The 27,385-nt window shown below is 45.1% G+C and overlaps 1 protein-coding gene across 1 annotated transcript in view; it reads right to left on the minus strand.

Annotated features, from left to right (window-relative positions):
• Window positions 1-27,385, minus strand: part of LOC142584923 (solute carrier family 35 member F2-like) — a 129,255-nt gene that overhangs the window by 96,358 nt on the left and 5,512 nt on the right. The gene's annotated exons all lie outside the window — the stretch shown is intronic.

The following is a 27,385-nucleotide window of genomic DNA, read 5'->3' on the forward strand; positions in this document are numbered from 1 at the left end:
CACCTTGAGGTTCCATCACACGACTTTTCCCATTGTTGTCGCCAACACAGTAAGCTCCAAGGCTAGCCTTCTGATGATTCTCCGAGGCTGGCATTCTTCCTTACAATTTTATTAAGTTAAGAAGTGGCCAGAAAGACCGCCCGATCACTACAGGTTACTTTCTTAAGAGAATCATGTTGGAGAAGCCAGTGCTAGATCTTGCGATGACTTCTTAGACGTTTAGAAAACCTCGGAAGGAGAGTGGCTGGCTTCACTCAATGGCGAGATTGCGGGCGACATAATCCAGGGCTTGCCATTTCCCGCAAAATAAGCAAACCAGCATAAAACAAGGACGAAATAGAGATGAAATATTCAAAAAACGTTTGACGAAGTGATGTGGAGAAATGTTAAAAATCAGAGGCACAATTTGAGATCAAAACATGTGACAGTAATTACGGCGCGCCCTGTGTTATGGAACGCTTACCAATCATTTCTATTAAAGAAATTGGAAGCCTTACAACATATAGCAGATAGGTTCGTCATAAAACAGTTCTCTTACGTTCAGGCATTTCAGCTATTAAAAATATTATCGATCTGCCATCACTCGAAATTAGAAAAAAATGTTCAGCCTCAACATCTTTTACGAATTTTACCATTATCCAATAACTGTACAACATTGTTAATTGAACCGAAGCACATTGTCCTTTCACGCATTGATTACAACCAAAAGGCTCAGTACCCGTTTGTGTGCACGGATCTCGTGCGCTTTTTTTCTTAACCTGTCCATTAAAGAGTAGAATTCCCTTTCAAAAGCGGCCGCCTTTATTAACGAACATGATGTATTTGTGGACAAACTTAAAGAATTCCTTCGCAATAATCTTTAACCTAACTACACCTGAAGAAATATGTGGGCAGTCTGGTTTGCACAGAATTAATATATAGCCGCATACATTTTATTTCATGTACATAAGACGCGGCATTTACTTCGGCGTATCTATATGCATAATTTTGATTTGATCACTTAACATTTCTTTTTCAGTTTGTTATGTAATTACAGTGCTTACATGTTGCATCTTTCTGTATTTATGGTCTCCATCCCTATGTAATGACCCCAAAGGCCTTTAGGGTAAATAACATGAAAAGAAAAGAGAAAAGGGGAAATAAAGCACTACGCAGCTGTTAAGTTTCATCTATATGCACGTTTTCAAATCCCATCTTCCCAATGAATTGATAATTATCTATTACATCCAGCCACTACCGCTTAGAAAAAAGACTTGAGTGCATTGGTTTACCCCCTTCTAGCAAATTATTCCTCAATCCATCTCATCATTTCTCGCACTTGTCAGCTACACTACTCGTCATCGCAGGCAGTACTTGCTAGCGCCATATTTATCACGGCAAAAATATGTCCAATTTTTCCAATAACAACAACCCAATTTGTGTGTGTGTGTGAGCTGAGTAGGTGCTGAGCGCAATGACGGTTTTCTGTTCATCGTCGCGAAACGTTTCTTGATTGCTCCCTCGTTTCTATGGCGTGTGTTTCCCAACTGGATTGTAGCGCAAAACGTAGAATACGCGCCCTACTGCACATTCACGTTTACGCGACCCGTCTCTGGGTCAGAGTCCGAGCTTACCCGCCGCGCCAAGCGTGGACGTGGAGAACCCGACCGTCAAAGTACGTACCATCAAAACTTTGTCTTCCCTACTTCCATCAAAACTAAGTCCTGAAATTCCGCCCAAGTTATGTCCCGGAAACAAGAGCTTTTCGAACGAAAACCGCGCACAAATGCATTTACACATGTCGGCGCCCGGAACGCCGCGCGCTTAGCAATGAACTAGACTGTCTGCATCCCCTCACATTACATATTATCGCGGCAAAGCACGCTTTACAGGCAAGTTTGTAAGGCCGCATGCGCTGCAAGATTTCAGCCGAGAAATAAATCCCTAAAAGCGACAAATTATTTGTACAGCATACCAACAAGACGGACGCCTCATGAAGCGAAAACGCCTTTGTGGTTTTTGCTTATTTTTTGCAATAAAACTAGGGAGAAACGCCTTCGTATGAGTCATGCCACAGAAAAGGAAGTTTAAGTTTCCTTAAAGCAAGACTTGTACTTTCCCTCAGGGCCACACAAAGTGAGGAAAAGCACGCTTTACAGTCATGCACCTAGAAATAAAGTGGGACGCTTCCCAAAGGCCACTCACAAAGTGTGCAGCAGTAGTGAAAACTTGACAGCCAGCGAGTCGCTTCGCTAGCACAGCTGGCCAGTCGTACACGGGGCAGTTCCAGTGTCGCGTGTTTGCCATGCAACTGTGAAAGCTTAGCAGTTACACGCGGCTGCGGAGTGTGCGGTACGTAAGGAACCTACGAGATGTGGGAAAAAAGGACCCTATTACAGGTCTTTAATGCGCCCTACAAAGAGTGAAGCACTTACACAGCAAGCTAGTGATACATTCACTGGATGGGCACTGAATAAACAAGACGCAACCGTGGCTAAATTCTCGATCACGCTTTTTACACGACGCATGACCGCAGGTAGGCTAAATTCCGCATTAAAAGCAAAGTTCCTTTTGATCTATATTAAAAGGTAGAGCTTCTTAGGAACTGGTCGATGACACCAGCACGCCGACACATCACTAAAGGCTGAGGGCATTAGCGGTCTTTTGAACGAGAAAAGACGAGCACACAAGGCATACAAAACTTCATATCTAGTGAGCGTCTCTCTGAGCAAGATAGCGAAATCATCGTCTGCACCAGTGACTAATCTACTACCCATTCAGGCATCATTTACTTTTCTTGTAGCTAGCGCAATGCAACAGGCACATTCCTCAAGACCTCGGCTCTTCGCTTTAGGGCTCAGGCCGCGGGTGCATCACTTCGTTAACGTGATTAATTGAAGCTCAAACTTCCCACTTAGTGAACTTTGAGGTACAGAGTACCGACTGTGACTTACGCCATGTTAGAAAGGCTTACTTAGAGCACGCTTCTCGACCCACAGGCTCGATATTTATAGGCTGAAGGAAGTGTCTGTGAACCAACGCGTTTCCTTTTTTTTTAATGAAAGTCGCCTCATAAGGCCTAAGCCGCACAAAACGGGGAAACTCAAAAGCTCCACAGAAAGTTATCATTTTGCCATTTATCCCAGGACTTCCTATCTCGTCTTTCAAACTTCCTGATGAAAAATTTGACACGAAAGAAAAAATTTGGAAGCTCCCTGCGCCAGGACTTACCTCCAATTCCGAGGAATAGGACTATTGCCCATTTATTTCCTGGCCAAGTCACGTTGATATATGATATATTGATAAAATTTCCAGTTCGACAAAACGTGCAGAAATAAATTAAAATTAAATTTTTTTGGTTTTACGTGCGAGAACCGCGATATGATCATGCGGCACAACGTACTGGAGGTCTCTGGAATAATTTCGAACTCCTGGGTTCTTTAATGCTCAGAACACGGACGTTTTCACATTTCTGCCCCCCATCTAAATGCGCTGCGGCCAGAATTCGATCCCGTGCCCTCTCGCTTATCAGCGCAACGCCAAATTCACTACACCAACATGGCGTGTAAACGTGCATAACTAGCAAGAGTGATAAGTACCTACATATTGCGTGCAGTAACTGCCGCAGTGTCTCTCGTAGTTTCAACTGCACCGCTAGTGGCTTATTAGTATAGGACGAACTGATTAGCTAGTTGGTTACACATGTCTATTGGATCACAGCCCACAATAAGTCGACAGGGACTGACACACTAACGACACCACATCGCTTGGTGGTGTTTAGTCTGTCAGTCCCTGGCGATTTATTGTGCGCTGTGAGCCAATAAATATTAGTATAGGCTACATCGCTGCTATAACCGATAACTATAACTCGCGAGATATTACGCGCACTAACAGCTGCAGTGTCTCCGCAGTACACGTTGCATCAGACGCTCACAACAACACGCAGCTTTGAATTAATCTGCACCAACCGATAAGAAGGAGACAGAGATAAGGAAAAGTACCGTTGTTGGGACGCCAGTTCCCAATCTAAATGCAAGGCAGTGCTGCAAAGTCCTTCATGCAAATGTCACTACTTGTCTCATTATCAAGACACTTCTAGTACTCACCTAAAGAGAGCAAGAGAAAGATTAGATTCACTTAGCCTGCGCGCAGTCAGCGCAAAGATATACCATAGAGAAACAGCTGGACTCTTGAAAATATAATTAGAATAGGGGCAAAGCATTTTTTCCGTAATAACGGCTTGATGTCGAAGCTCGTAGTATTCTATGGTGAGACTGTGTAAGACTAGGAACGTCCTTACGGGCTGCGTGACAGTGCCCACAGAAACAGTTCCTGTGTACGTGCGTGTACGTGCGTGTCTAGATTTCTCCACTTTTTTTTAATCCTTCTCTCTCTCACCTATCGAATCCCCTTGCCCCTCCCCCAGTACAGGGTAGCCAAGCAGAGATAATCTCTGGTCAACCTCCCTGTCTTTCCTTTGCCTTTCTCTCTCTCTCTCTCTCTCTCTCTCTCTCTCTCTCTCTCTCTCTCTCTCTCTCTCTCTCTCTTTCGCACAATTCTTACAGTCCACAGGCCATGGCTGAGCACAGGCTTTCACGTCTGCCCATGCAAACCAGCGCCAGCCTAACAACGAGTACACGACTCGGTACACGGTACTCGGTTAAGCGACCACGCTGAACAAAGTTTTTTTTTTTTCCCGGCCTCTCAAAAGTTGCCCGGTAAGAAACAGAAACTTAGTTTTGCGCCCAATTCCCTCAAAGAAGTTCAATGAATTTTGTTATTTATTCTGTACTTAAGGTATTGTTTTGGCCAAGTAAGCAGGTGGTGCTTTGGTTTCTCTTGCAATCCACGCATTCCTCGTTTTCCTATTTCAGTGCTAAGCAAGTCAAAACTTAACTAGCCATGGCCAAACTTCCCGCAATCTGGACCATCACCAAAGGCACTCGCCACAATTTCTGAAAGGATTCGTCGGGACACCAGGGCCCCCATTTTGTAGCGATGCCTTATGCCTTATTCTATGCTATTCTTATCATCCACCACACACGGCCGCCTCATCCCGTTGATAATGTGGACAGACCGTGGCTCTGACCACTGGCCAAACACTAAATGCCTGAAAAAGCATAGAATCGGAAAAGGCATCGCTACAAAATACCGGCCCAGGCCTCCTAACTCGTTGAAATGTGAGCCTCAGCTATACAGTGCAGCCGCCCGCCCCTCATCGACACAGCTTAATCTTATATCTCGTTTAGCGTCCCACTAGAACGGTTTCAAACAAAAGCAAATCTCCGTAATATCGAAAAACAACCGGTGCTCACTAAGCATGCACCTCGGGTGAACACTGAGTTCTGGTGGCAAATGTCCTGGTGGCGAATGTCCTGTCCTGGTGGCGAAGCTGGAAGCAATGCTCAACTGCGCGAGAGAGCGCTAGGGGAGCAGTCATTCCTTTCGCCCGACGCGGCGATCGCGTTATACGCGGAAACGCACTTTCCTCCCCATTGAGCCACGTGGTAACAGCGCGCACTTTTCGCTGGCGGCAACCTCAGCAGGACGAGTCACGTCTCCGCGTCGGATGGAAACGTACCCGCACTTCGTAGATGACCCGAGCTACGCCGACACGGCGAGCGAGAACCAAACTGCCGTTACCCTGACGACGCGATACGGCGCCCACTAGGGGAAGGGGCGAGTTGCGACGCTCTAGCTACGCGGCGTCCGTAAATACAGGAAACGCGCGGACGAGGCGCGAACGATGGCGCGGCTAATTACAGACGCGCGGGCGTCGCGGATGCGGCCGGGCGAAATCTTTTTTTTTTTTTTTAGAGAAAACACACCGCGGCTGCGGCGAAGCAGTTCCCAGGAGAGAACGGGAGGCAAGAAGGGGATTTGCCCGGCGAGCGTAGTTCGAGCCGCGGGGGACGTTGCCTCTCTTTTCGGTTTTCCTCGCAGCGGCAACATGCAACTGTCATCTGCGCTGAGCGCGCAGCAAGCGACGTGCCCCTCCCGTTGCCGGGGCCCACAGCATCTGATGGGTCAATTAGAGAGTAGCGGGCGTCGTTATGCGTCAGCGTGCAAATGTGTCGGTGGCCGGGCACGCGCTCGCACGCTCATTCCAGCGTCGTTCTGAGAAAGTCGTTGCGGAGCCTCGCCCAAGGCTCGGGATGAGGACGGGTTCCTTTGGCGCACGTCGCCCACCCGACGAGAGGCTCTCTCCGTTCGTGAGACCGTCCCGCGCTTTGTGTCCTCGCCCGGATGAGTAAAAAACTTTTCTGACGGCTTCTTTAGCGTGCCTCCCGGATAAAGAAGTGACATGCGACGCGAGTTTTCATCCCCGTCTCGACCATGCACGGACCAAACTGCTCTGTTTCGGTGTATCCGCCGAACACCGAAACGTTTATTAAACGAGTACTTTCCCAAGAACGAGGAAACTGAATTGAGTGAGTTGGCCAGTTCATGACGTGATCGCGGTGCAAAGCACCTGCGAGAAGAAAAGGACAAGCACCAATGGCTATCAAGTGAATTGTATTGGTTAAAGAACGTATAAATCGGCACATAGAAGGTGAGAGCGTTCCATTCGCTTCCCGCAATTCGGTGCGTTACCAAGAGTCTCCACAAAACAAAGCAAGATCAGGTGAAATCGTGCGCTCATACATGACTGGCAGTACGTCATCACTCATCAGTGTGCAGGCCATTCTCTTCCAAACCCGATAATTTGGTGAACGATAGTAATAATACGGCTAACGATACTCTATCGTTTGCGATATCTCGTAAACAATAGTGTATCCGAGAAAAGGCATCAGAACGCAAACAGCGGCGCAGTGATGCGATAGCTGTTTGCGCGTACAGTTGAACGCGACAAATAGACGATTTTTGGCGTCGAAGGCACTCGACGCTGATGAAACGGTGCCGCTTGGAGATCACGAGAAAAGGCGGCAGATAAGTGAGAAAACGTCATAAACTGTGCGAAAGCCAAGATGATATAGCAGCACGCGAGCTGCGGAATTCGATGCGACCACTTCTGTGGTAGCCGCCATGTAGGCCTCGCGTAGTGTATAGTCATAGCAGCGTAAGGAAATCCCAAGGAAACCTATATAGCAGAGTAGTTCGAAGTATCCTCACCATAGCTAACGAGGCGTAGTTGAGATTTTCTTACGCTGCTTCTCTGATTGTAGACGATGTCGCGCGAGCGATAACAAACAGCAGCCCGCTCATATTGCAAAAAGGAAATTCCGGTCACGTGCTTTGTTCATGGTGACCTTATCAGTCTACTAAACTGGAACAAAAAGCATTTTAAGTTATTTCAATGAACGGAAACTTTCTTATGTTTTTAAATAAAAGAAAAGCGCCGATGGCTTCAAGAATAATGCTTATATTTTTGCGCAGCTTACGGCAAGCTTGACTTGTAAGATTGCAGATAACACAACTGATAGCCAAGTTGGTATTGCTTTATCCTTGAATTGACTTGTCCAGTGCGAGAACCAACACGGACGACAGACGATATATGCCGTGTCCGTGTGTGCTCCTCTGTCGTCAGTGCTGTTTCTTGCGCTAGACAAGTAAATTCGAAAATGAAAAATTTTGAATCCGTACAGGGTAGGAGTGCTGAAACAGATCAGCCTCCTGTTCTAGCGCATTCCTCCTACTCGCCCTGGTCTGTCTTGTACACTAAGTTTAGCGGAATATATCAGCGGGCAAAACCGGAAGCCATCCAGGGCATGTGTTTGTAAACAGCGACGGAACACTTCGGCGGCGCGGTAGTGGCATCGAACTGCATGGCTCGAGCACCGTTAATTCGTCATTACTTTCGTCAACTTTAATTTGATCTAATTTCATCGATTCTCCTTACGCCAAAATTTATTTTGGTTTCTAGCTCACCTTCGCAGCGGTATAACATTGGAATATGCGCACTCTGAGCGCTACACAATAACGTAACGTAACAACGCGCTAAATATCGGTTCCTACTGTTTAGCGCAGTAAACGAAAGAGAAAACAAGCAACAAAGAAAAACTTGGACAATGAAACCGGCAAACGAGGCAAAATTTTTAAAATATGCTCGAGTGCTTCTTGCACCCTTATGGGCAGCTCTACATTGGTCAAACCGAGCGTTGTGTGAATGACCGTTTAAGGGGACATGCGCAAAAACTAAAGAAAAGAGAAGATAAGGGCGCACATTTGGTGGCTCATGTTAGCGCGTGTGGTTGCGACGCTCGATTTTGTGCGACTACTATTCTTGGCAGGAGCGGCAATGCCTCTTCCAGGCTCGCTCTTGAGGCCTTCTTTATCAAGAAGAATAGAGATAGATGTGTGAGTGAGCCTTCTATCACATTACTGGATGCCGAATTTAACTTCTTGCGCAACCGCCTTTGATGTGCATTACCGGCTTCTCTTCTGCTTGGTAGGCGCATGCGTGACAAGAGGATATACATATATGCACTATCCTTCCTTCCATTAAACAGTTGTGAGTAGCGCTTGTCCTTGTCCGTCTTTCTTGTGTCCGTGGTTTTATTCGCGCTAAGCTACTACTTCAAATATGGACGATGAACTAGCCCAACAGTCAAATTTTCGGAAGACGCGGGTAAAAGACTTGTTTGCCACTGTGTGGAACGAGTTACTTTGTATACTATAGGAGTTAACTGAGAGAGCTGGGCTAGCTGGTGTTGATGCAATGGCTGTGACATAGTTACTAGCGCGAACAAGGCTAACGGAGAAAACAAGGTTAGAACAGGACACTAGCGCTCTGTCGGATCCCAGCCTCTCTTTTGCCGTTAGCCTTGTTCACGCTAGTAACTATGTCCCAGCTATGTACTATACGTCTCAAGTAGCTACTCTGTCATTGATAATTATTCAGCGTCATAAACTGTTGGTTAAAGGTTCTTGAAAATGTCCCGAGTCACCGCGGTAGTCCGGTGGCCGTGGCGTTGCGTTGCTAAGCTATAGGCCCCGGGTTCGACCCCGGCCGCATTGGCACAACTTGGATAAGGTCTAAATGCAAAGCCGCTCCGGTACTTAGACTTAGGTGAGCGTTAAAGAACCACATGTGGTAAGAATTAATCTAGTGTCCCCCACGACGGCGTGCATCATAATCATGTATTTTCGGCGCGTAAAACCCCCGAATTTAAATTCATTTGAAAATTGTGCACTTCCGCAGTCTAACTCTCAAGTCACTACGCGAAAATATTTTCCCGCGCCATAGACAAAGCCCGCTATGAAAAGAGCCGCACGATTGCCCGCTTACGCTGTCGAGACCTTCCAGGACAGCGCGACAGAAATTATACCGCGAAGACGCTATCTGAGAAGAGCGGTGAAATGTGCCACGCAGTCGCAGCTGATGATGATGAGTTATCGGAATCCCCTTTGAAACACAGCGGGGAAAAATCATCAGCCAGCCTGCTTAAGTTACTCAGGTATGCTGTCAATGCTTTTCCTTGTAGCATTCTTGTATACATTTATTTATTTATTTTTTTACCCACAGCGCCACAGTGGCATTACAGTAGGGGGGTTGTGCAAAAGAAAAAAATATATATTACAAAGGCAGTCACAATGACAATGCAAACACTTCATTGTCAGTAATATTAACAAGAAATGAAGATAAAGCATTCCATTCTCGAACAGTGTGAGGAAAAAACGACATCTTGAACATTTCGGTTCTTGACCTGAATTCACGCACTTTATGATTATGATCAACCCGCTCGGATCTATCGTGTGGATGAAAAATGTACTTCTCCCTAGGAATAGCAATCTTATCGTAATATATGTTATGAAAAAATTTAAGCCTTAGCTTTCTTCTTCTTACTTCAAGGGGCTCCCATTCTAATTCCTGTTTTATGCCAGACACACTAATGTATCTACTATACTCTTAATGTATCTACTGTATTTCTTTAATGTATCTACCTTGTAATACTACCTATATACCTGTAATGGATCCCGTCGCATCAGTCTCTTATTTGGTTTTCTTCCACCAATATTCAAACGTCTCTTGTTTATCTCGACTGCTGCCGGTTGACACTTATGTCTACTTTAAATGCAAACGCTTCTGGAAGTTGTACGTTATGTACTAGTCTCGCTGGGTGAATCCCTTCGTATTCCATTAGAATGTGCTGAGTGGTCTCCAGATTTCTGCCGCAACATACGCACGACTCATCTAGATGCAAATATTTACTTCGGCATGTTTTTGTCCTTAGGCTACCAGCTCGAGCCTCACATAGCAAGGCACTTTCCTTCGTGTTATCTTACAAATTATCCCTTCAAATTTCTTTTTTCTCATTCTTGTAAATCTCCATGGTCCTTTTCGTTTCCATTATTTTCATCCAATTCGCTGTATCTGTTTCTCTCACTTTCTTCCTAATTACTCCTGGTTGTCTTTCTACAATTTCAGTTACCCTGTACTTGGATGCCAAGTTTCTTGACCTCTTACTACTCATTCTGTGTACGCGCTATTTGGGTACAGACACTCGTACAGAGCAGCGAGAGCCGAGGGCGACGCCTGAACAAAGACCGTGAGAACAAGGGAATTCCACTGCGCCCCCGCGTCGCCGACCCGCCAATGGCCACGGCATTCTCGCCGCGGCGCTTCTGATGCCGACCTCACGCCTATTTGCTGAGTTACTTTTACTTCTCCCTTCCTACTTGCTTTTCGCCGCTCCTAAATTCCACCTTTTTGCTGCGCAATAACCCAATCTCGAAGCGAATCCCAAAGAGAGCACTTCTTTCCTCCATAACTCCTGCGCGCGCGGCGTACGCCATGTTGATTAGTTAACGCGCAACGAGGAGTCAGCAGTCGTCCCAGAATGACAGTAATCAGAGTCAGCATAAAGGCTCGAGTATTCAGTCACACACGCTTCGCGATCGCAGATTTCTTTTAAAAAATTATGGGGTTTTATTTGCCAAAACCACTTTCTGATTATGAGACACGCCGTAGTGGAGGACTCCGGAAATTTCGACCACCTGGGGTTCTTTAGCGTGCACCTAAATCTAAGTACCACGGGTGTTTTCGTATTTCGCCCCCATCGAAATGCGGCCGCCATGGCCAGGATTCGATCCCGCGACCTTGTGCTCAGCAGCCCAACACCTTAGCCACTGAGCAACCACGGCGGGTCAGATACTTAATAGCACCGTGCATGCATATATATATATCTATGTATATATATATATATATATATATATATATATATATATATATATATATATATATATATATATATATATATATATATATATATATATATATATATATATACTCGGATTTTACGTGCTCAAACCACTACACGATTATGAGGCGCACAGTAGTGGGGAGACTGTGCCATAATTTTGAGCATGGGTTTCTTTAACGTGCCCTCATTGCACGGGTGTTCTTGCATATCACCCCCATCGAATTGCGGCTGCCGCGGCCGGGGCTCGATCCCGCGACCTCGATCACGCTTTGCAGCGCAAGGTCATAGATGCTAAGCCACCACTGCGCGCACTGCGCATGGAATAATTGCGCTCTTAACCTATAGTATAACAGGTGACAGCGTAAAAACGCAGCAGCAAGTACACCGGTGTCCAACTCCTAAGGGAATTTCTACAGATGAACCAGCTTAGTACGTCCGCTCTTATTCATGACGTCACGCTGAGGCCGTTTAAATATTATCAGACTCTAATCGGGAAGTATCCCTTTAGGCGCTCTTTTTCACACACTTGTGTGTACCAAGATTGTGCATCAACAGCAGTAATGATATGGAACATCTGTCGCCTATATCTTGAAACCCCTCTAAATGGAATTAAGGTTGAATAAAAGCGAGAGAGATATAAAGAGAAAAGGCAGGGAGGTTAACCAGATATCAGTCTCCGGTTTGCTACCCTACACTGGGGTTGGCAGATAGGGGTTAGAAAGAGGACAGAGTGGAAAACTTTTAGTAAAACCAGTGGGGAGGTACGCGACTGCGTTTTTTTTTTATCGGTGTGAGTCGGTCGCAGTATTCAGCGGGTTCACTTCTTTCATTTTCCCAGAAATAATTGTCAAGTGGCTGGATAGGTGCACTTTAGGCCTGCTAGACATGAAATAGTCGATGTTTTTCATATCTGACATCCATGTATAGAATATTCGCATGGAGGTCGCACTCTGTAAACTTGAGAAAACTGACTAGACAATTGAAAATTCTTATTCTATTCTGTAGCGGTACGCTTATTATAATTCCAACGATGCAAGAAATGTGGCTAAATTACGGTTTAAGTCGACAAAATTAATTGTCTCCTGAAAGGGATATGTTTCGGAGCGCGAAGCCACAACGAGCAGTGGCCATCCAGTTCTGTTGGAGGAGCTCGCACTAAATTATTAGTATACTCAGCGAGTATACCAGCATAGCGCTATGTTTCTAATAGATTAATAAGACAACGATTGTGTTGTAGGCTTTGAAATTCACACAAGCGGTCGGTCTTCCGTACGCGGCCAAAATCAATACGAGCGACGGCTTACGATAGCGATAAGCACACCGAAGAGCGCGAAATATTCGCTACCTAAGGACCAAGAAAACTTTATTTAGATTCATCGCAAGGGCGCGCAATCTTACCGCGCCCGCGGACGGGGCTTTCGCGCAGCTACGTATTCCTATAACCGTCTGAGTGCGTCCATTAGATGCGGGAAGAATGCCTTTAAGGATTATCATCGTATACTATTGCCACAGCGCACTCCCCATATCGCTTCCAAGCACTGCTATGGAGAGCCAGTTTGAATCACCTCCCACTCGGAGAAATGCTGCACGCTGAAAGGACGGTTTAGGCAAAATCCCCTGGCGGTATAATTTGCACTGTTATTATTGGAGTCATAAAAGATTTAGTGCATCGCTATAGATGTATCGTGTTTAAGCCAACTCTAGCAGTAGTCTAAGCGCACCAACTGATATGCCTAACCGGTTAGTTCAGCCCTCTCTCGACGGCGAAACGACTTCATCAGGCGCGGATTATGCTTCACGCCGGCGCATGCGTTCCTCAGAGGGGATTGGCAGCAGTACGCAATAGTTTTGCGGGCCTCTCCTCTTGGTGGAGAGCGTCAAGGTAGTGTGATGCCTATTCCGCTTTTCAGATTATAAATAGCGAGATAAAGCAAGGAAACTTTAATAAACCTCACATTCTAGCAATCGCAGCACTCCATTCCTTTTATTTATATATTTATTTCTAAGAGCGATAGAGAGAGAGATAAGTGCAAAGTAAATATAGGGAAGTTAACCAGAGGATATCTCCAGTTGGTTACCCTGTACCACGTAAAGAGGTGCGAAAGATCACATAAAGAGAAGAAGAAATAAAAAAAAAGGATTATGACATACCCTGCGACATTGGACCATCTTGCGCTGTGGCATAATTCGAGAATCACTACTAGCAAAACTAAGCTGCGTCGACGTTTCGACCGGTTCCAGCAATTGAAATGGCCGAACATGGTGATTCTGCTCAAATCTACACGGACGCGGCGGTTAACCCAAGACAAGGACAAATGCTTTCTGTAGTCCGAAACATCGTGGTAGCCAAGCTACCCTCATCCAAGCAACTCACTTTCCAGATCTGTTGATCCTTGACCCGCAGACAATGCAGGACGCAATCGCAGCTTTCGTCAGTTTGCCTAACCAACGCCCTGCGGAATCGCGAACAGTTGCATGCGCTTTCATGTATCCACGTGTTAATATCACAGTTCTCGGGCTGCAGACAAGTGATCAGGAATCCCTATATAAAGACCATGGAGACTCACAATGCAAACCCTTTCTTGTAACCTGCTACCACTCCTATTTCCCTATCCCTCAGACTTGTAATCTGTCTTCACCGTTCCAAAAGTCCCTTCTTTAGCCGAACACTCGTGCACTCATCTCCCTGCACCTATAATCCCTCCCCCACAATATGCATGAGTGAACACTGATCTGCAGGTGATCGCGGACTGACTCTCCTTCATACCCTCCTTTCCCTTCTTTCTCTTTCCCAACGTGCAGGGTAGCTAACTGGGCTAAACCATGGTTAACCTCCCTGTATTCCTTTCTCTATCTCTCTTCACGAGGTCTCTATCCGTAGGCCATCTCATGCAGGGGCAGCACTTACAGCGGCTCCCAGTCGTTCTTGGGATCTGCCGTCTGAAGAATATCTTAAATATTCCAAGACTTCCGCTCTTGCGTCTGCGGCGCAGATCCAGCTAGTTTCGAAACACTGTCCTTGAAAAGGCACACAGGGCGGTTAAATACCGACAAATTTGATTAATATTAATGGCGATGGCTAATGAACAATTTATTTCACAAGTAGCTCTTGCAATATCTACATGAAACGGACCTCTATGCTATAGTGTAGTTTCTGACTACTTAACACCCCTGCCTCTCTCTCTCTCTCTCTCTCATGTCAAGATTATTCCGCGTGCTAAACCAAGCGAAAAAAACAGGATGCTTTTTGAAGCAATTCCAAGAGAGGCTATGAAGGCATCTTGTTGGATTAAGCTATAAAGAAAAGAATCTGGTTCCATCGGAGAGCGGAGGCATAGTAGTTACATCATGCAAATATAAGATAGTCACATACTGTAGAAATTCCAAATGGCTACAAACGTACTAACCGGTAGTGTGATCGTGTAACACGCTGTGCCAGCGAACGGTGGTTGAAAAAATAGCTCACGAAAAAGAAGTACCAAAGGTTCTTCGCTGCGATTCAAAGGACAATAGTAATAACAAACTCGGGTTTCTCTTGCATGCGATGACGCTGACGTTACGCGCTCTTGCTCATTAGTCGGCGCTTCAGGTGTACGTCATAAGTGGGCATGCTCACGAGTAGACTCACTCATGCTCACTTCAAAGGCATGAGTGTGAGTTTGTGACGAAGGGTGTGAGCATACGTGAATATGTGCCTGAAGGAGTACTTATGTTGTGCGCTCTTTTGACGAAAATGCGCTAAGCATAGCTCATGTGTAACGCCTTTTGGCGAAACGTCCATGTTTCCGGCGGCAAAGTGTTCGGGCGCCATGTGGCGTGCATTTGGCGAATGAGAGTTGTTACTTATGAAAGACCGATCTCTAGTGTTGCGTCTTCTGCAGCCTGTATTTTCTTATTTATTTTCCTTGGTTTTAATCTCGTGTTATTTAAATACATAGCACCGCAGATGCTTCGAGCAAAATAAAAATTTCGAGCACTAACCATAACTTGCTAACACAAATAAACACTCCGTTCAAATCTCTGAGGCAGACAGGACAGACAGGAGGCTTCTCGAGCCTGTGAAAATAATAACTTCATACCACAAGTAAAAGCGCAACACAAAGTTTTAAACCAACACATACTTCGTGATTTTGTCGTTTATTATTTCTTCTTTAATAGGCAGGTCCTGGCCAGGAGAGCGCTCCGAACAAGAGAGAACAAATGCTCAAGCGAACTGTAACTTATAGAGCCAAACAAACAAGCAGTTATTGTACTGGTGTGTACTCCTGTGGAGGAATATCCCACTCCGAAGACTCTGTGACAACATTCCCGGGAGTGAGTTAACGAATTTCGCTAGATATGGTTGGTCGTATATCCCAAAATGTAGGTGGTGGCATTGTTGTCGTTCGATGAACCCAGGGAATGGGCTCTTATACACAAGCTAGTCTTAACGGAAATTCGATAATGAGTGATGATGAAACGAAAAGGACCTGCCGACAGAGATAAGGAACAATTTTTCGATTAACTGAGTAAGCAAACGAAAAAAAAGGAGAGACGGCGCATGAAAACCCATTCAACGCGTTAAGCTCCGGATGAAGAAGTTTTTCGGCTTGGTTTACCCTTCTCGCTGGGAAAGCACAGCAAACACTGCAAATCACGACCTAACTTATCCCGTCAGAAATTTTGTCCCGTGAACACGAGAGAGCGAAGGAAGACGTCGGTAAACAAAACAAAAAGAAAGAAAAAGCAACAGGGAGGGCGCAGGCAGCACACATAGTAAAATAAGGATGACTTAGACATGGCCCCTATTCGAGCACGTTGTATGTTAGTGACCGTCAATCTTGACAGGTATAAGGAAACAGAAAAATGAGGCACAAATATGTATAAAAACACGAAATATTGCCAGCGGAGGCCATCGATTACGCGTCCTAAGCCGACAGGCATTATTAACGGCACAGCGACCGGCGAGTCTGGCGAACTTGCCAAGCTCGCCTTAAGGCTCCTTGCGACGGGGCCTCCTCCCACCGAGCGGGCAATGAGCTATCGCGAGCTAGCTTAGGGAAATGAGCCTTTCAAGGAGGCCTGTTGATCAAGCAACACTTGCCTCTCCACGAAACGCGCTGCCGCCCTTTCGAAGTGAAGTGAGCGATGAAGCGAAGGCGCGTGCTCTTGCACCAAGCACCACGGCAGCGGAATGAAAGGCTTGTATAACGGCTGCAGTTAGGCACGTTATTTACTTTGCTCTCAAGGATCGGCTGGCGCATAAAGCAGTATTACGATGCGTCGTTCTCTGTTGGCCTCGCTCTGTAGAGATTTTTGTTTTCACTCATGCATTGGCTCTCGCACGCTGCAGTTATCGCTTGGATCCGCCACTCGGTGCGACGAATGATAAGAGGAAAATACAACGGCAGCGAAAGACTTCTCTCAAAATATTTCCTTTGGCCTCACTTCGAACCTCTCCTTTTATTGTCTTATGTGCGAGGCCCATCCTGAAAAAAAAAAAAGAAAATAAATCGACTGATCATACGTATAGTGCGAACAGGTGATAAGCAAAGCTTCCTTTGATGTTTACTCAAATGTTATCCCTTTACTACTTCTTCCCTTCTCTGTAGCTTAACGCTTTTCCCTTAGCGCGTTCTTTTTGTCCATCTTGATCACTTCTTTCTGCCCACCCGGCTGCTTGTACAGCCAACTTCCTAAATACTTTTATCTTGTTCTGCTCGTCTATTCGAGAACCTACCCAGCTGTAAAGCAGGCCTACCTATTCCGCTTCGCCTCATTAAAGCAGCTTTCTCTAACCAGTGGTAAAGACTGCAGTGTTGTCTTCGGGTCGCTCAATATTGACCATCTTCGAGGCTGTTCTTAGCTGACGAGAGAAAGTGCAGGGCGAAGAACTGCAAGTTTCATAGATGCTGATGACACCAGCTCTGCGGCGCGGACCGCACGAACGGGTATTCGAGGTTAAGAATGCTTATCCATACCATGGCCAAAAAATTTAAACACGTGACATTTCAGCAAGTTCTAAGTTACAGCAGCGTCATAGGTAATGAGCACGCCGACAATGCGGCTCGGTCAGCTTTTCAAGGCAGCAAAGATGAGTCGATACCGTTATGAAGGTCACATGCCGTTTGAAAACTTGAGGTATTGGCGTGAAGCATCTCGTTCTTCATGTGGAACAACCCAAGTTTACAAAACCAACGGCAGCACCACCTGGACGCTTCTCTCCACCTTCGAATCCCAACTAGACTCTGCCAACGCGAGATCCCCCTCCTCTGTCAGCTAAGGCCGCGAGTAGATTTGCTAAGTCATTTGCTTTTCGTGTCTCAATGGCGGTGTCCCGTCTGCGGTGGGGAGGAGACCCTTCACCGCGTTCTACGTGTCAGTCTTCGCTACAGTACAGAGACGCGATTATTCGAATTTGCACTTCCTCACTTTTATCAAGTCTAATATCAAAGCAAACCGTTTTGGAATGCCAACTTCATAAGCCACCGCAACTGAGGGCAACGAAGGCGCTGCTACAGTTTTTAAGGACAAACGCATGTAGCCTGAACTGGTGTTCACTTTAGTGCAAACAACCATGTGCCGTGAGCGCGTTCGGGGATCGTGACCGGCTGTGATGGCGTGTTTGTGCTCCCCGTCTTTGTCGCTTTCTCCACTTTCTTATCTTTCTTCTTCAACCGTTCGCCAGTGTTGAGTTATGTTAAGTTTGTTTATTTTTCACAACGTTAGCACATACCATGGTGTACATAAGTGGCAAAGTATAATGGAGTAAAAGCTGCGTGATGTCAGTTTGACTAGCCCCACTACCTCATAAAGCGTAGAGTTATCAGACCGGATTTTCCGTTATGGTTAATCTCTCTGTCTTTCCCCTGCTTTTTTATTTTCTCTCTCCCTCTACCCAGCCGCACATGCCCATTCTAGGAGAGTGAGTCAGAATGTTCACATGCAGAATACTTTCATGCATTCTTGATGTTTTCGCATTCCGTAAAAATCTAGCACGCCGCGTAATTGGGTGCAAACATTGAAAGGCTACAAAGGACTTATCAGGCCTGTCTTCGGGGACTCTGTGTGATGCTTTGTTTCTGTACGCAATATCCCCACATCAGATGACTAACAATGACAAGGCAAGACGGCCGCGTATAACACCGTGAAAATGCAAAAACAATTCGCATCAAAATTGATATTTAGATGCTTGGCGTCTTAATTTTCCTTAGTGATGATGATGATGTTTAATGGCATCCTCTTTGAAACAGGGCTCGAACAAATAGCCTGCTTAATTTAATCAAACTTGACCCTATCTATCGCTATGCAGCCTTTTGCCTATCTGACCACAATCTTTCATATTTAAGACCCCTCTCACTATATTGTACCATTATCTACGCTTGCAATGGCTCCGGTTCTATCAATCTATTCTCTGCTTTTCCTTCCGGCAATATTATAATCGTCTTTATCTTATCTCGAGTTAATCCGTCCGCATTATATGAATCCCAGCGCTTTTAGAATGTGGACATGCCTTGCTGGTCTTACTCGGTGAATATCTTGGCGTTCAATCAGGATGGGTCGAGTCGTGTCCGGCCTTTTTTTGCAGCACACACATGCCTCGTCGTGAGGCACATATTTGCTCCGGTATGTTTTTGTCCTCAGAGAGCCAGCTCGGAACTGAAATAGCAATGCAATCCCATTTGCATTATCATACAGACTTTCCCTCCCGATATCTTCGTTACCCTGTCCTCTTAAATCTCCACAGTCTTTTTTTTTTCTTTCCATCCTTTGCATCCATGTTACCCTCTCTGTTTACCTCCCCTTCCTTATAACTCCTGCTTGACTGTTTACACTTTCAATTACCCTATACTTGATTGTCAATATTATTGACCGCTTCCTCTATTCTATGTCCACGCTTTTAAGGTACACATATGCGCGAAATTTAGGCGGCCATATATTTTCATCTATATTCCTTAGTCTTTCTGTTCTTTCTGTAAAACTAACCTTTCTCTGCGCTTCTTTTCTGCCTTCAAAAGAAGCCCATGCATCCGACATTGCACTGTCTCACTTTTGGTTTTAGCGTGGGCTCCGAAGCCAGTCGGCCCACCGCCCCCTGTTTAATCATTGATCCCGACATTTCTGATTTATGACACACAATTGCATTCGCGTATGGACGTCCTGGCAACATTTCACTTTCCGGAATCCCTCGCACCGCCTCCTACTTATGGTGGCCCCAAAATTTTCTGTGTTTCATTATTGCTGCGTTCCACTTCCCTTTCATTTTTAGATTATCTTTATGAACGCTTGAGTAGATCTTTCCCTCGTTTATATAAACACTCAGGTATTTATATTTTTTGACCTTTGCACGACTCCTTGATGAATTATTGCCACATGATCACTCGTCTCTTTATCGATCTTCATTCCAGATTTCCATGTGCAAAAAATTAAGGCCTAGATTTGTCGCTGCTTGACCACTTCTATTCGTAAGTCTCTGCAAATATCTTGCAGTGTCAGCTAGTAGCACTATATGGGCCTCATACATCAGGCCAGCGACCTTCTGCTGCGCCGTTTGCCCATTACTGATGTAGAACAGATCAGAACCTTATTCCCTGCTTTTGAGTCGTCTTTCCATGCCCTTAACATAAAGCGTGAACAACAATGAAGAGAGAGGACACCCCTACTTCAATCATCGGTGAATTTCCACAACTTCGTTGTATTTTCGGCCTTGCAATAAGAGTTGCACTCGGTTGTCTATATATATATATATATATATATATATATATATATATATATATATATATATATATATATATATATATATATATATATATATATGTCTTCCTCAGCAGCTCCAATAAACCGTCCTTTATGCCTTCGTACTTAAGAATATCCCATAACAATTCGCTGTCTACGTTGTCATAGGCTCCCTTAATATCTAGAAATGCGGTCCATAAAGGTCTACCCTGATCTACTGAAACGTCTACGCACTGCTTCACTACAATTATATTATCATCTAACCGTCTGCCTGGTCTGAACCCACTCTGTAATTATCTCAGTATATTGTATTTCTCCACCCACTTGGACAGGCCACAGCTCAATTTGTATGGCTTGCATTGCTATTCTATACATCCCCGACATTACTCTAGCTTGCTTGTACAAAGTCCTCGTATCCTTATCACCTACGACCACGTAGAGAAGGTCCATTCTGCTTTCACGATACCTAAATGGAATTGGTTCGTTCAATTAAATTGGTGTATGGCGTTAGTCAGCAGTGCCCTGCTCTTTGGGCCCAACTATTTAATTAGCTGCATTGGGATTTGACAGGGTCCTGTGGTCGCGTTATTAGGAATATTTCGTTCCGCTTGTTGTTGTTTTTTTTTCAGTAATAGCTTTCTACGCTAAATCTCTTTCTTGCCGGAGCTATCCATAAGAACGTCTTTGGCGTACCACAGCGACTCACCTCCTTAGAAGACGTTACCGTCTTTATCCCTTGTAGCCGTTTGCGAATATTTAGTTGGAGCTCCGACTGGTTTTACATGGTTCCAGAATCTTATCGGTGCACCTTTATGTTTCTTTCTTTTTTTGTGAATGTCAGGCGCCCAAGTTTCCCTTGAACATTTAATGTTTTGTTACACAAAGTTCGTTCGCCACCCTTTTCTTCCATCTATGTAGTACTTCGTGTAACCCTAACTTTTTGGCTTCTCGATGATACCTAGACGCTTGCTTACGCTCTTCTATAGCTTGCATTATTTCTTTGTTACACCGCTTGCGTAGTTTTCTCCTTACACTCCAACTATTTTTCAGCCATGTCCGTTTAACCATGTTCCAACGATGTTTTAGCCGTAGCCGTTTTGCTGTGTGACGTTTACGAGTTTCTTGTAATCCCAGCCTGCTGCAGGAAATGTCTCCGTTGTCTTCCCCATGCTTCTTGCTATTTCCGATATTTGCTTTTCATTTACTTTTAAGTAATCTGTTGCTGTGTCTCCATGTCTTGCGTCTGGATCTCTCCCAGAAGTTATGGTTATACGCTAAGGAACACTGCCTAGGCTATCTCGTCCTTGTTCATCTACAGTCATTTGGCCTTGTCGTTCGTAAACCGGTGCTGATACTAAAGCTTAGTCGATACATGTCGGCCGATTTCCGCATTGCCACGTTGCCTGTCTACGACATTTACTATCCCTGCTTACTATAAGATATTGCTCCTCGCACAAATCGACCATTTTTATTGTTATTAAATGTATTTAAGGAGAGGTTGTTTATGTGTGGCGCCGGCTACTCATCTTCTCTTGCGTGATAGTTATCGTCAGAAAGTTGTCAACAATCACCAGACAGGACAAATAAACACATGAACGAACATTCGCGTACTAAGTCTCAGTACTGCAATATGAGTAACTGTCCGCCCAACCGAAGAGTTCCCATAGCATAACACTCAAAAATGCGAAATGTTCACACGCAACACGTAGGTTCACACAGAATTAATGTTCACACAACCAAGATATTTACATATAAGATGTGGGACATTTGAATACCGCACTCTAACTGCAACAAGTACAAATGCTACATGAACACGAAGACCCAATGAACATGTAATTAAGGGTGCCTGTTAATAATAACAATGTGAGATACAACTATTGTATATGACTTAGTATTCTTGTGATATTTTCGATTCCTCCAAAGCTTGTACAAAGGCGCGCGCAGCGATGGTATTGAGTTTGTTTTGTTTTTTTTTTCTCTTGGCCATGGATCTAAAATTTTTCCTAAGAATAGTGGCCGTCTATCTAAGCCATGTAGTTCTTTCGAGAGATTCTTGAATTAAGTAACCGTTGTAATCAGTATATCCGTTTAGATCTTCCATGTGCGCATTCATATCTCCTACTTTCAACAAACTTACACTAAATAAATTTTGCGGATTTTCACAGCAGCAATATTTTTCTTCAAATTATTCCATTTCGTTCGAGTTCAGCTTCGCATTTGCTATAATCTCCTGCTTAGTTAAAACACGTTGGCGGGCTGGTTGGTTAGAATCTATGGTAGAGTGTATAAGCGCGACTGGACGAGGACGTAGAAAGGAACAGATACACAGGCACAGCGCTTCACTTTCAACTATCGATTTTATTCTTGCACGCATCGATAAATATATACCGTGCGAGCGGAAACAAACGTAACAGCAAAAAAGAACATTGAGTGGTGCATTTCGTTGAACCGAAAACATGTACTAAAATGGTTACAAAGATAACCCGAGGAATCGTATCTCCTTTTCCGATAGTGACACCGAAGGCTTGCTTACCCAGTTTTGCTCAAATTTTGCAATCATGTAGGCCTCTACAATCTCCCTCGCCATCCTGCTATCAGCCTTGTACAGAATGGAAGTGCTTTCAAACATGGGTTTGCAGGAACAATCTCGGCAGTGAATACCCAAATGACCTGAGATTACCTTAGTGACGTTTTATTGATGCTCTTTTAATCTCTCGTTGATGCATCTGCCGGTTTGACCAATATACGTTCTTCCGCATCAAAGTGGGACAGCATAGACAACGTTAGGAGTACAGGTTACAATTTGTTTGCGATGTTGGGTAGAACATGCGTGGCTTTTGTTATGCTCGGTGTTAATATGTTTGCATAGCTTCTGTAGACCCTCATGGGCAGAGAAAACCACGTCTACCCCCGATTTCGCCACTATTCTTCTGAGATTATGGGAAATGCAATGAATGTATGGTACCACAGCAACTTTCTTTGCTCTAGCATTCGCACTGCTTCCACTCGACGGGTTTTTGCACTTCTTGCTTAAGCCCTCCGCGACAGAAGTTAGCATACGCATCGGGTAACCAGAATCTGCCAGGCGCTTGGCCTGCTTTTTGAAACTGGCTTCCATTTTGTGCTCACTCGACTTCGTCAGAGAATTGTTGAAACACGATGTTACTACTGCGCGTTATACAAGTTTTGAATGAGCGGAATGAAATGGTAGGACTGGCTTATTGCCTCTCGGCTTTTAACTCCAGCATGTCATTTGTGGATAAAAGTACAATCGCAAGTCTAAATACCTTATGAAATTGCCTATGGGGACTTCATGTGTCAAAGACAAAGGGGACAACACTTTAGTGAATGAGGTTATGGTTTTTGAAACCAGCGAGTCAAAATTGTCTGATTTGTTATTCAAAATGATTAGAAAATCGTCAACGAATCCGAACACTTTCGCGACATCGGTGTCATTTTTCAGGCGTTCATCAAGAGCCTGGTCGCGGTTAGCTAGATACAAGTCACTTAAGTAGGGAGCAATACATGACCCAATGCATATGCCATCTTTTTGTTTGACAACATTTACTTCCCAAGTCGCGTAAGTCGAATTAACATAAAAACGAAGAAGTTCTAAAAATCTGTCGCTAGTCAGACCACAAGCATTTTGAAAACGAACCGCTCCAAACTTGTCAATGCAGTCAGACGCACATTTCATCATGTCACTCTGTGGGAGAGAATAGTACAGGCCCTTTAGGTCAATGGAAAAAGCGACAAGATCCCGGTCTTGATAGTATTTAAAGAAGTTCTGACTTGGTTACCAAAAATGGGTCGTCGATTGGCAAGAGCTTTAAGTGCTTTTGTAAGTACGTCGCTACATGTTTCTGCCAAGTAGCATTCTCTGACACTATCACTCTGAGGGGGCATTCCGGCTTGTGCTTTTTTGCTGAGAAAAACAATTCAAGTCCCCCTTTGTACTTTTTTCAATGGACCGGGATAAACCATCTAGTTTGAACTTTTCGCATAGCTTCTTTGCTTCATTTTGGACTTTCTTAAGTGTTATGTCCTTGTGGGCCCTAAAAGTTGACGAAATGTCTTCACGAGCCTTTGAATTATACATCGTCCTGTTCATCAACACGAAACCACCCTCTGTATCCGCACGTATAAGTGTGAGCGCATTGATGAAATGTGTCGTGTTGAGCGACGTGATGAAATGTGTATCTGACTGCATTGACAACTTTGGAGCAGTTCGTTTTCAAAATGCTTGTGGTCTGACTAGCGGCAGATTTTTAGAACTTCTTCGTTTTTATGTTAATTCGACTTACGCGACTTGGGAAGGAAATGTTGTCAAACAAAAAGATGGCATATGCATTGGGTCATGTATTGCTCCCTACTTAAGTGACTTGTATCTAGCTAACCGCGACCAGGCTCTTGATGAACGCCTGAAGAATGACACCGAAGTCGCGAAAGTGTTCGGGTTCATTGACGATTTTCTAATCATTTTAAATAGCAAATCAGACAATTTTGACTCGCTGGTTTCGCAAACCGTAACCTCATTCACTAAAGTGTTGTCCCCTTTGTCTTTGACACATGAAGTCCCCATAGGCAATTTCTTAAGGTTTTTAGACTTGCGATTGTACTTTTATCCACAAATGACATGCTGGAGTTAAAAGCCGAGAGGCAATAAGCCAGTCCTCCCATTTTATTCCGCTCATTTAAGACTTGTAAAACGCGCAGTAGTAACATCGTGTTTCAACAATTCTCTGACGAAGTCGTGTGAGCATAAAATGGAAGCCAGTTTCAAAAAGCAGGTCAAGCGCCTCGCAGATTCTGGTTACCCGATGCGTATGTTAACTTCTGTCGCGGAGGGCTTAAGCAAGAATTGCAAAAACGCTTCGAGTGCAAGCAGTGCCAATGCTAGAGCAAAGAAAGTTGCTGTGGTACCATACATTCATTGCATTTCCCATAATCTCAGTAGAATAGTGGCGAAATCGGGGGTAGACGTGGTTTTCTCTGCCCCTGAGGGTCTACAGAAGCTATGCAAACATATTAACACCGAGCATAACAAAAGCCACGCATGTTCTACCCAACATCGCAAACAATTTGTAACCTGTACTCATAACGTTGTCTATGCCATCCCACTTTCATGCGGAAGAACGTATATTGGTCAAACCGGCAGATGCATCATACGAGAGATTAAAAGAGCATCAATAAAACGTCACTAAGGTAATCTCAGGTCATTTGGGTATTCACTGCCGAGATCGTTCCTGCAAACCCATGGTTGAAAGCACTTCCATTCTGTACAAGGTTCATAGCAGGGTGACGAGGGAGATTGTAGAGGCCTACATGATTGCAAAATTTGAGCAAAACTGGGTAAGCAAGCCTTCGGTGTCACTATCGGAAAAGGAGATACGATTCTTCGGGTAATCTTTGTAACCATTGTAGTACATGTTTTCCCTTGCCTTGCACATGTGTTCGGTTCAACGAAATGCACCACTCAATGTTCTTTTTTGCTGTTACGTTTGTTTCCGCTCGCACGGTATATATGTATCGATGCGTGCGAAAATAAAATCAATAGTTGAAAGTGAAGCGCTGTGTCTGTGTATCTGTTTCTTTCTATGTCCTCGTCCTGTCGCGCTTACACACTCTACCATGGCTCCAGCTTAGCTCATTTGCTACAGCGACTTACGTGTAAAGACGGATGTGCAGAGTTCGATGGGCAGACCAGAAAGAAGATTCGAAACTTTCCTTCCGAAGCAACCGAACATATCTCCTTCATCGCTGCAGGGTACCTGTTTTTAGTTGGTGCGTCCAACTGCAGTCTTCGCTTCGATTCATGAATATTTGATGCACGTGCACGCACTCGCATCAAACCTGGCCGACCTGAACGAATATTCCACCGCCCAGTGCCAAGCGAAACCATATTGGCCGAAAACGCAAAACTTCCTAACTTGCGGTACCGCTCCGACAGGATCGTATTACAAGTTCATACAGCCCGTTTGCACAGCGTTCAGGCACGCTAGATACATCGGGCTGTGCGTGGCTAAATGTGTGAGGAGTGCGCTTGTATCCCCCTTTACGCTGGCCGCCTTCCTAGAAGATGTATATACTAGGCGTACACGAAATTGGGGGGGGTGCCCAAACATACACGCGCATACACACAAGCATACACACCACAGCCGATTTTCCAAGACATCGAGCAGAACTGGAGCACTCCCGAAGTGTATGTATGTGGGCGAACTGCTTTCCCATCCGACATAGACATATCCTGGCGCGTAATTGCTGTCACGTCCATGCTGATAGCCGAGGCTGGCGGGAAATGAAGGAAGCAAGGGCCTCCTTTTCGGTCCTACCGCGACGTCGGTACACTGACCGAGATACCGAAAGGAGGGAGCTTAATCGAGAGCGCGGGGAAAACAGTGGCAGCGACAGAGTGTAGGCTGATGCCCCCCAGGGCGATCGGCCGCCTTTCGCTGGCTGCAGAGCAGGAAGACGAGAAAGAGGAGGGGAAGGAGGGAGAAGTCGACTGCTGCTGCAGCAGGTGCGCGTGACATCGGCGTCTCTGCTGCCGTAATCGATGGCCGCGTAGGCTGCGCGCGTAGCCGCCTGGGAGCGCTCCGGTGACATGCACGAAGGGTCTTCCTATCGACTGAGCTCGGAGTATGACGCTGGCGGGATTAAGTGGATGAAATACAACGGCGAAAAAAATGTAAGGTGGATCAGGGAGGATGGGGACTAGTTAATGACTTTGCTACCAAATGCCGAACCGTTCTTTTTTCGTTGTTGTCTGCGTTGCTCTTCCTATGTGCTTGTCTATTTTTACTTTTGCGATGCTTGTAATCCCGATGTTTCTCGTTGCAGATTAACTAGACGGCGCCGGAGGACGCGCAGCTCGTCTCTATCCCGTGTGACCCTCATCGGCCCGAGAATTGATTGCTTGCGGACGAGATTTTACACCAAAGAACTGTCTTCGTTTTTCTTTCTTTTTTTTAATTTCTCTCCGATGCACAAGAGCCTTAGCACTGGATACTGTTAACTGTTATCCGCTGTGATGAATGGTAGTGACAGTGCGCATGCGCTCTGTTTCTTTCTATGTTCTTGTACTACTACGTCCCCCTCATTCGCCCCCCAATGTATGGTAGGAAACCAGATTTTCTTTCTATTTTCTTTCTCTCGCTTTTTACTTATTAATTTCTTTTGCCTCTCTCTCTCTCTTTTATTTTTTTTAAAGAGAAGCTTCCTTGCCTAATTTCTCGAGTTTGGCATGGCTGCCTGGCTGTAGCGTCGGTCGCCGTCTCGGCAGACATACGAAGGCGAATGAGAAAGTATTTGTCCCTATTCTTTTATTAGCCCAAATAATGCACATAAAAGTTTTTGCAAATATACGTGCTATCTTACGTACCTTACACTATTTTCACGCGAACGCGATATCACTCAAAGATATCAGACTCCTTCTGCAACCCTAATGTTTACCAGGAAACGCTGGCGACAAACGATATGCGCGAAGGCGAGCTTTCTGGTAGAAACGCGGCCTCTTGCGTGCGCCGAGCCCTGAGATTGCGCGCAGC

The sequence above is a fragment of the Dermacentor variabilis genome, chromosome 6 (genome assembly GCF_050947875.1).
Source record: "Dermacentor variabilis isolate Ectoservices chromosome 6, ASM5094787v1, whole genome shotgun sequence".
Taxonomy (NCBI): domain Eukaryota; kingdom Metazoa; phylum Arthropoda; class Arachnida; order Ixodida; family Ixodidae; genus Dermacentor; species Dermacentor variabilis.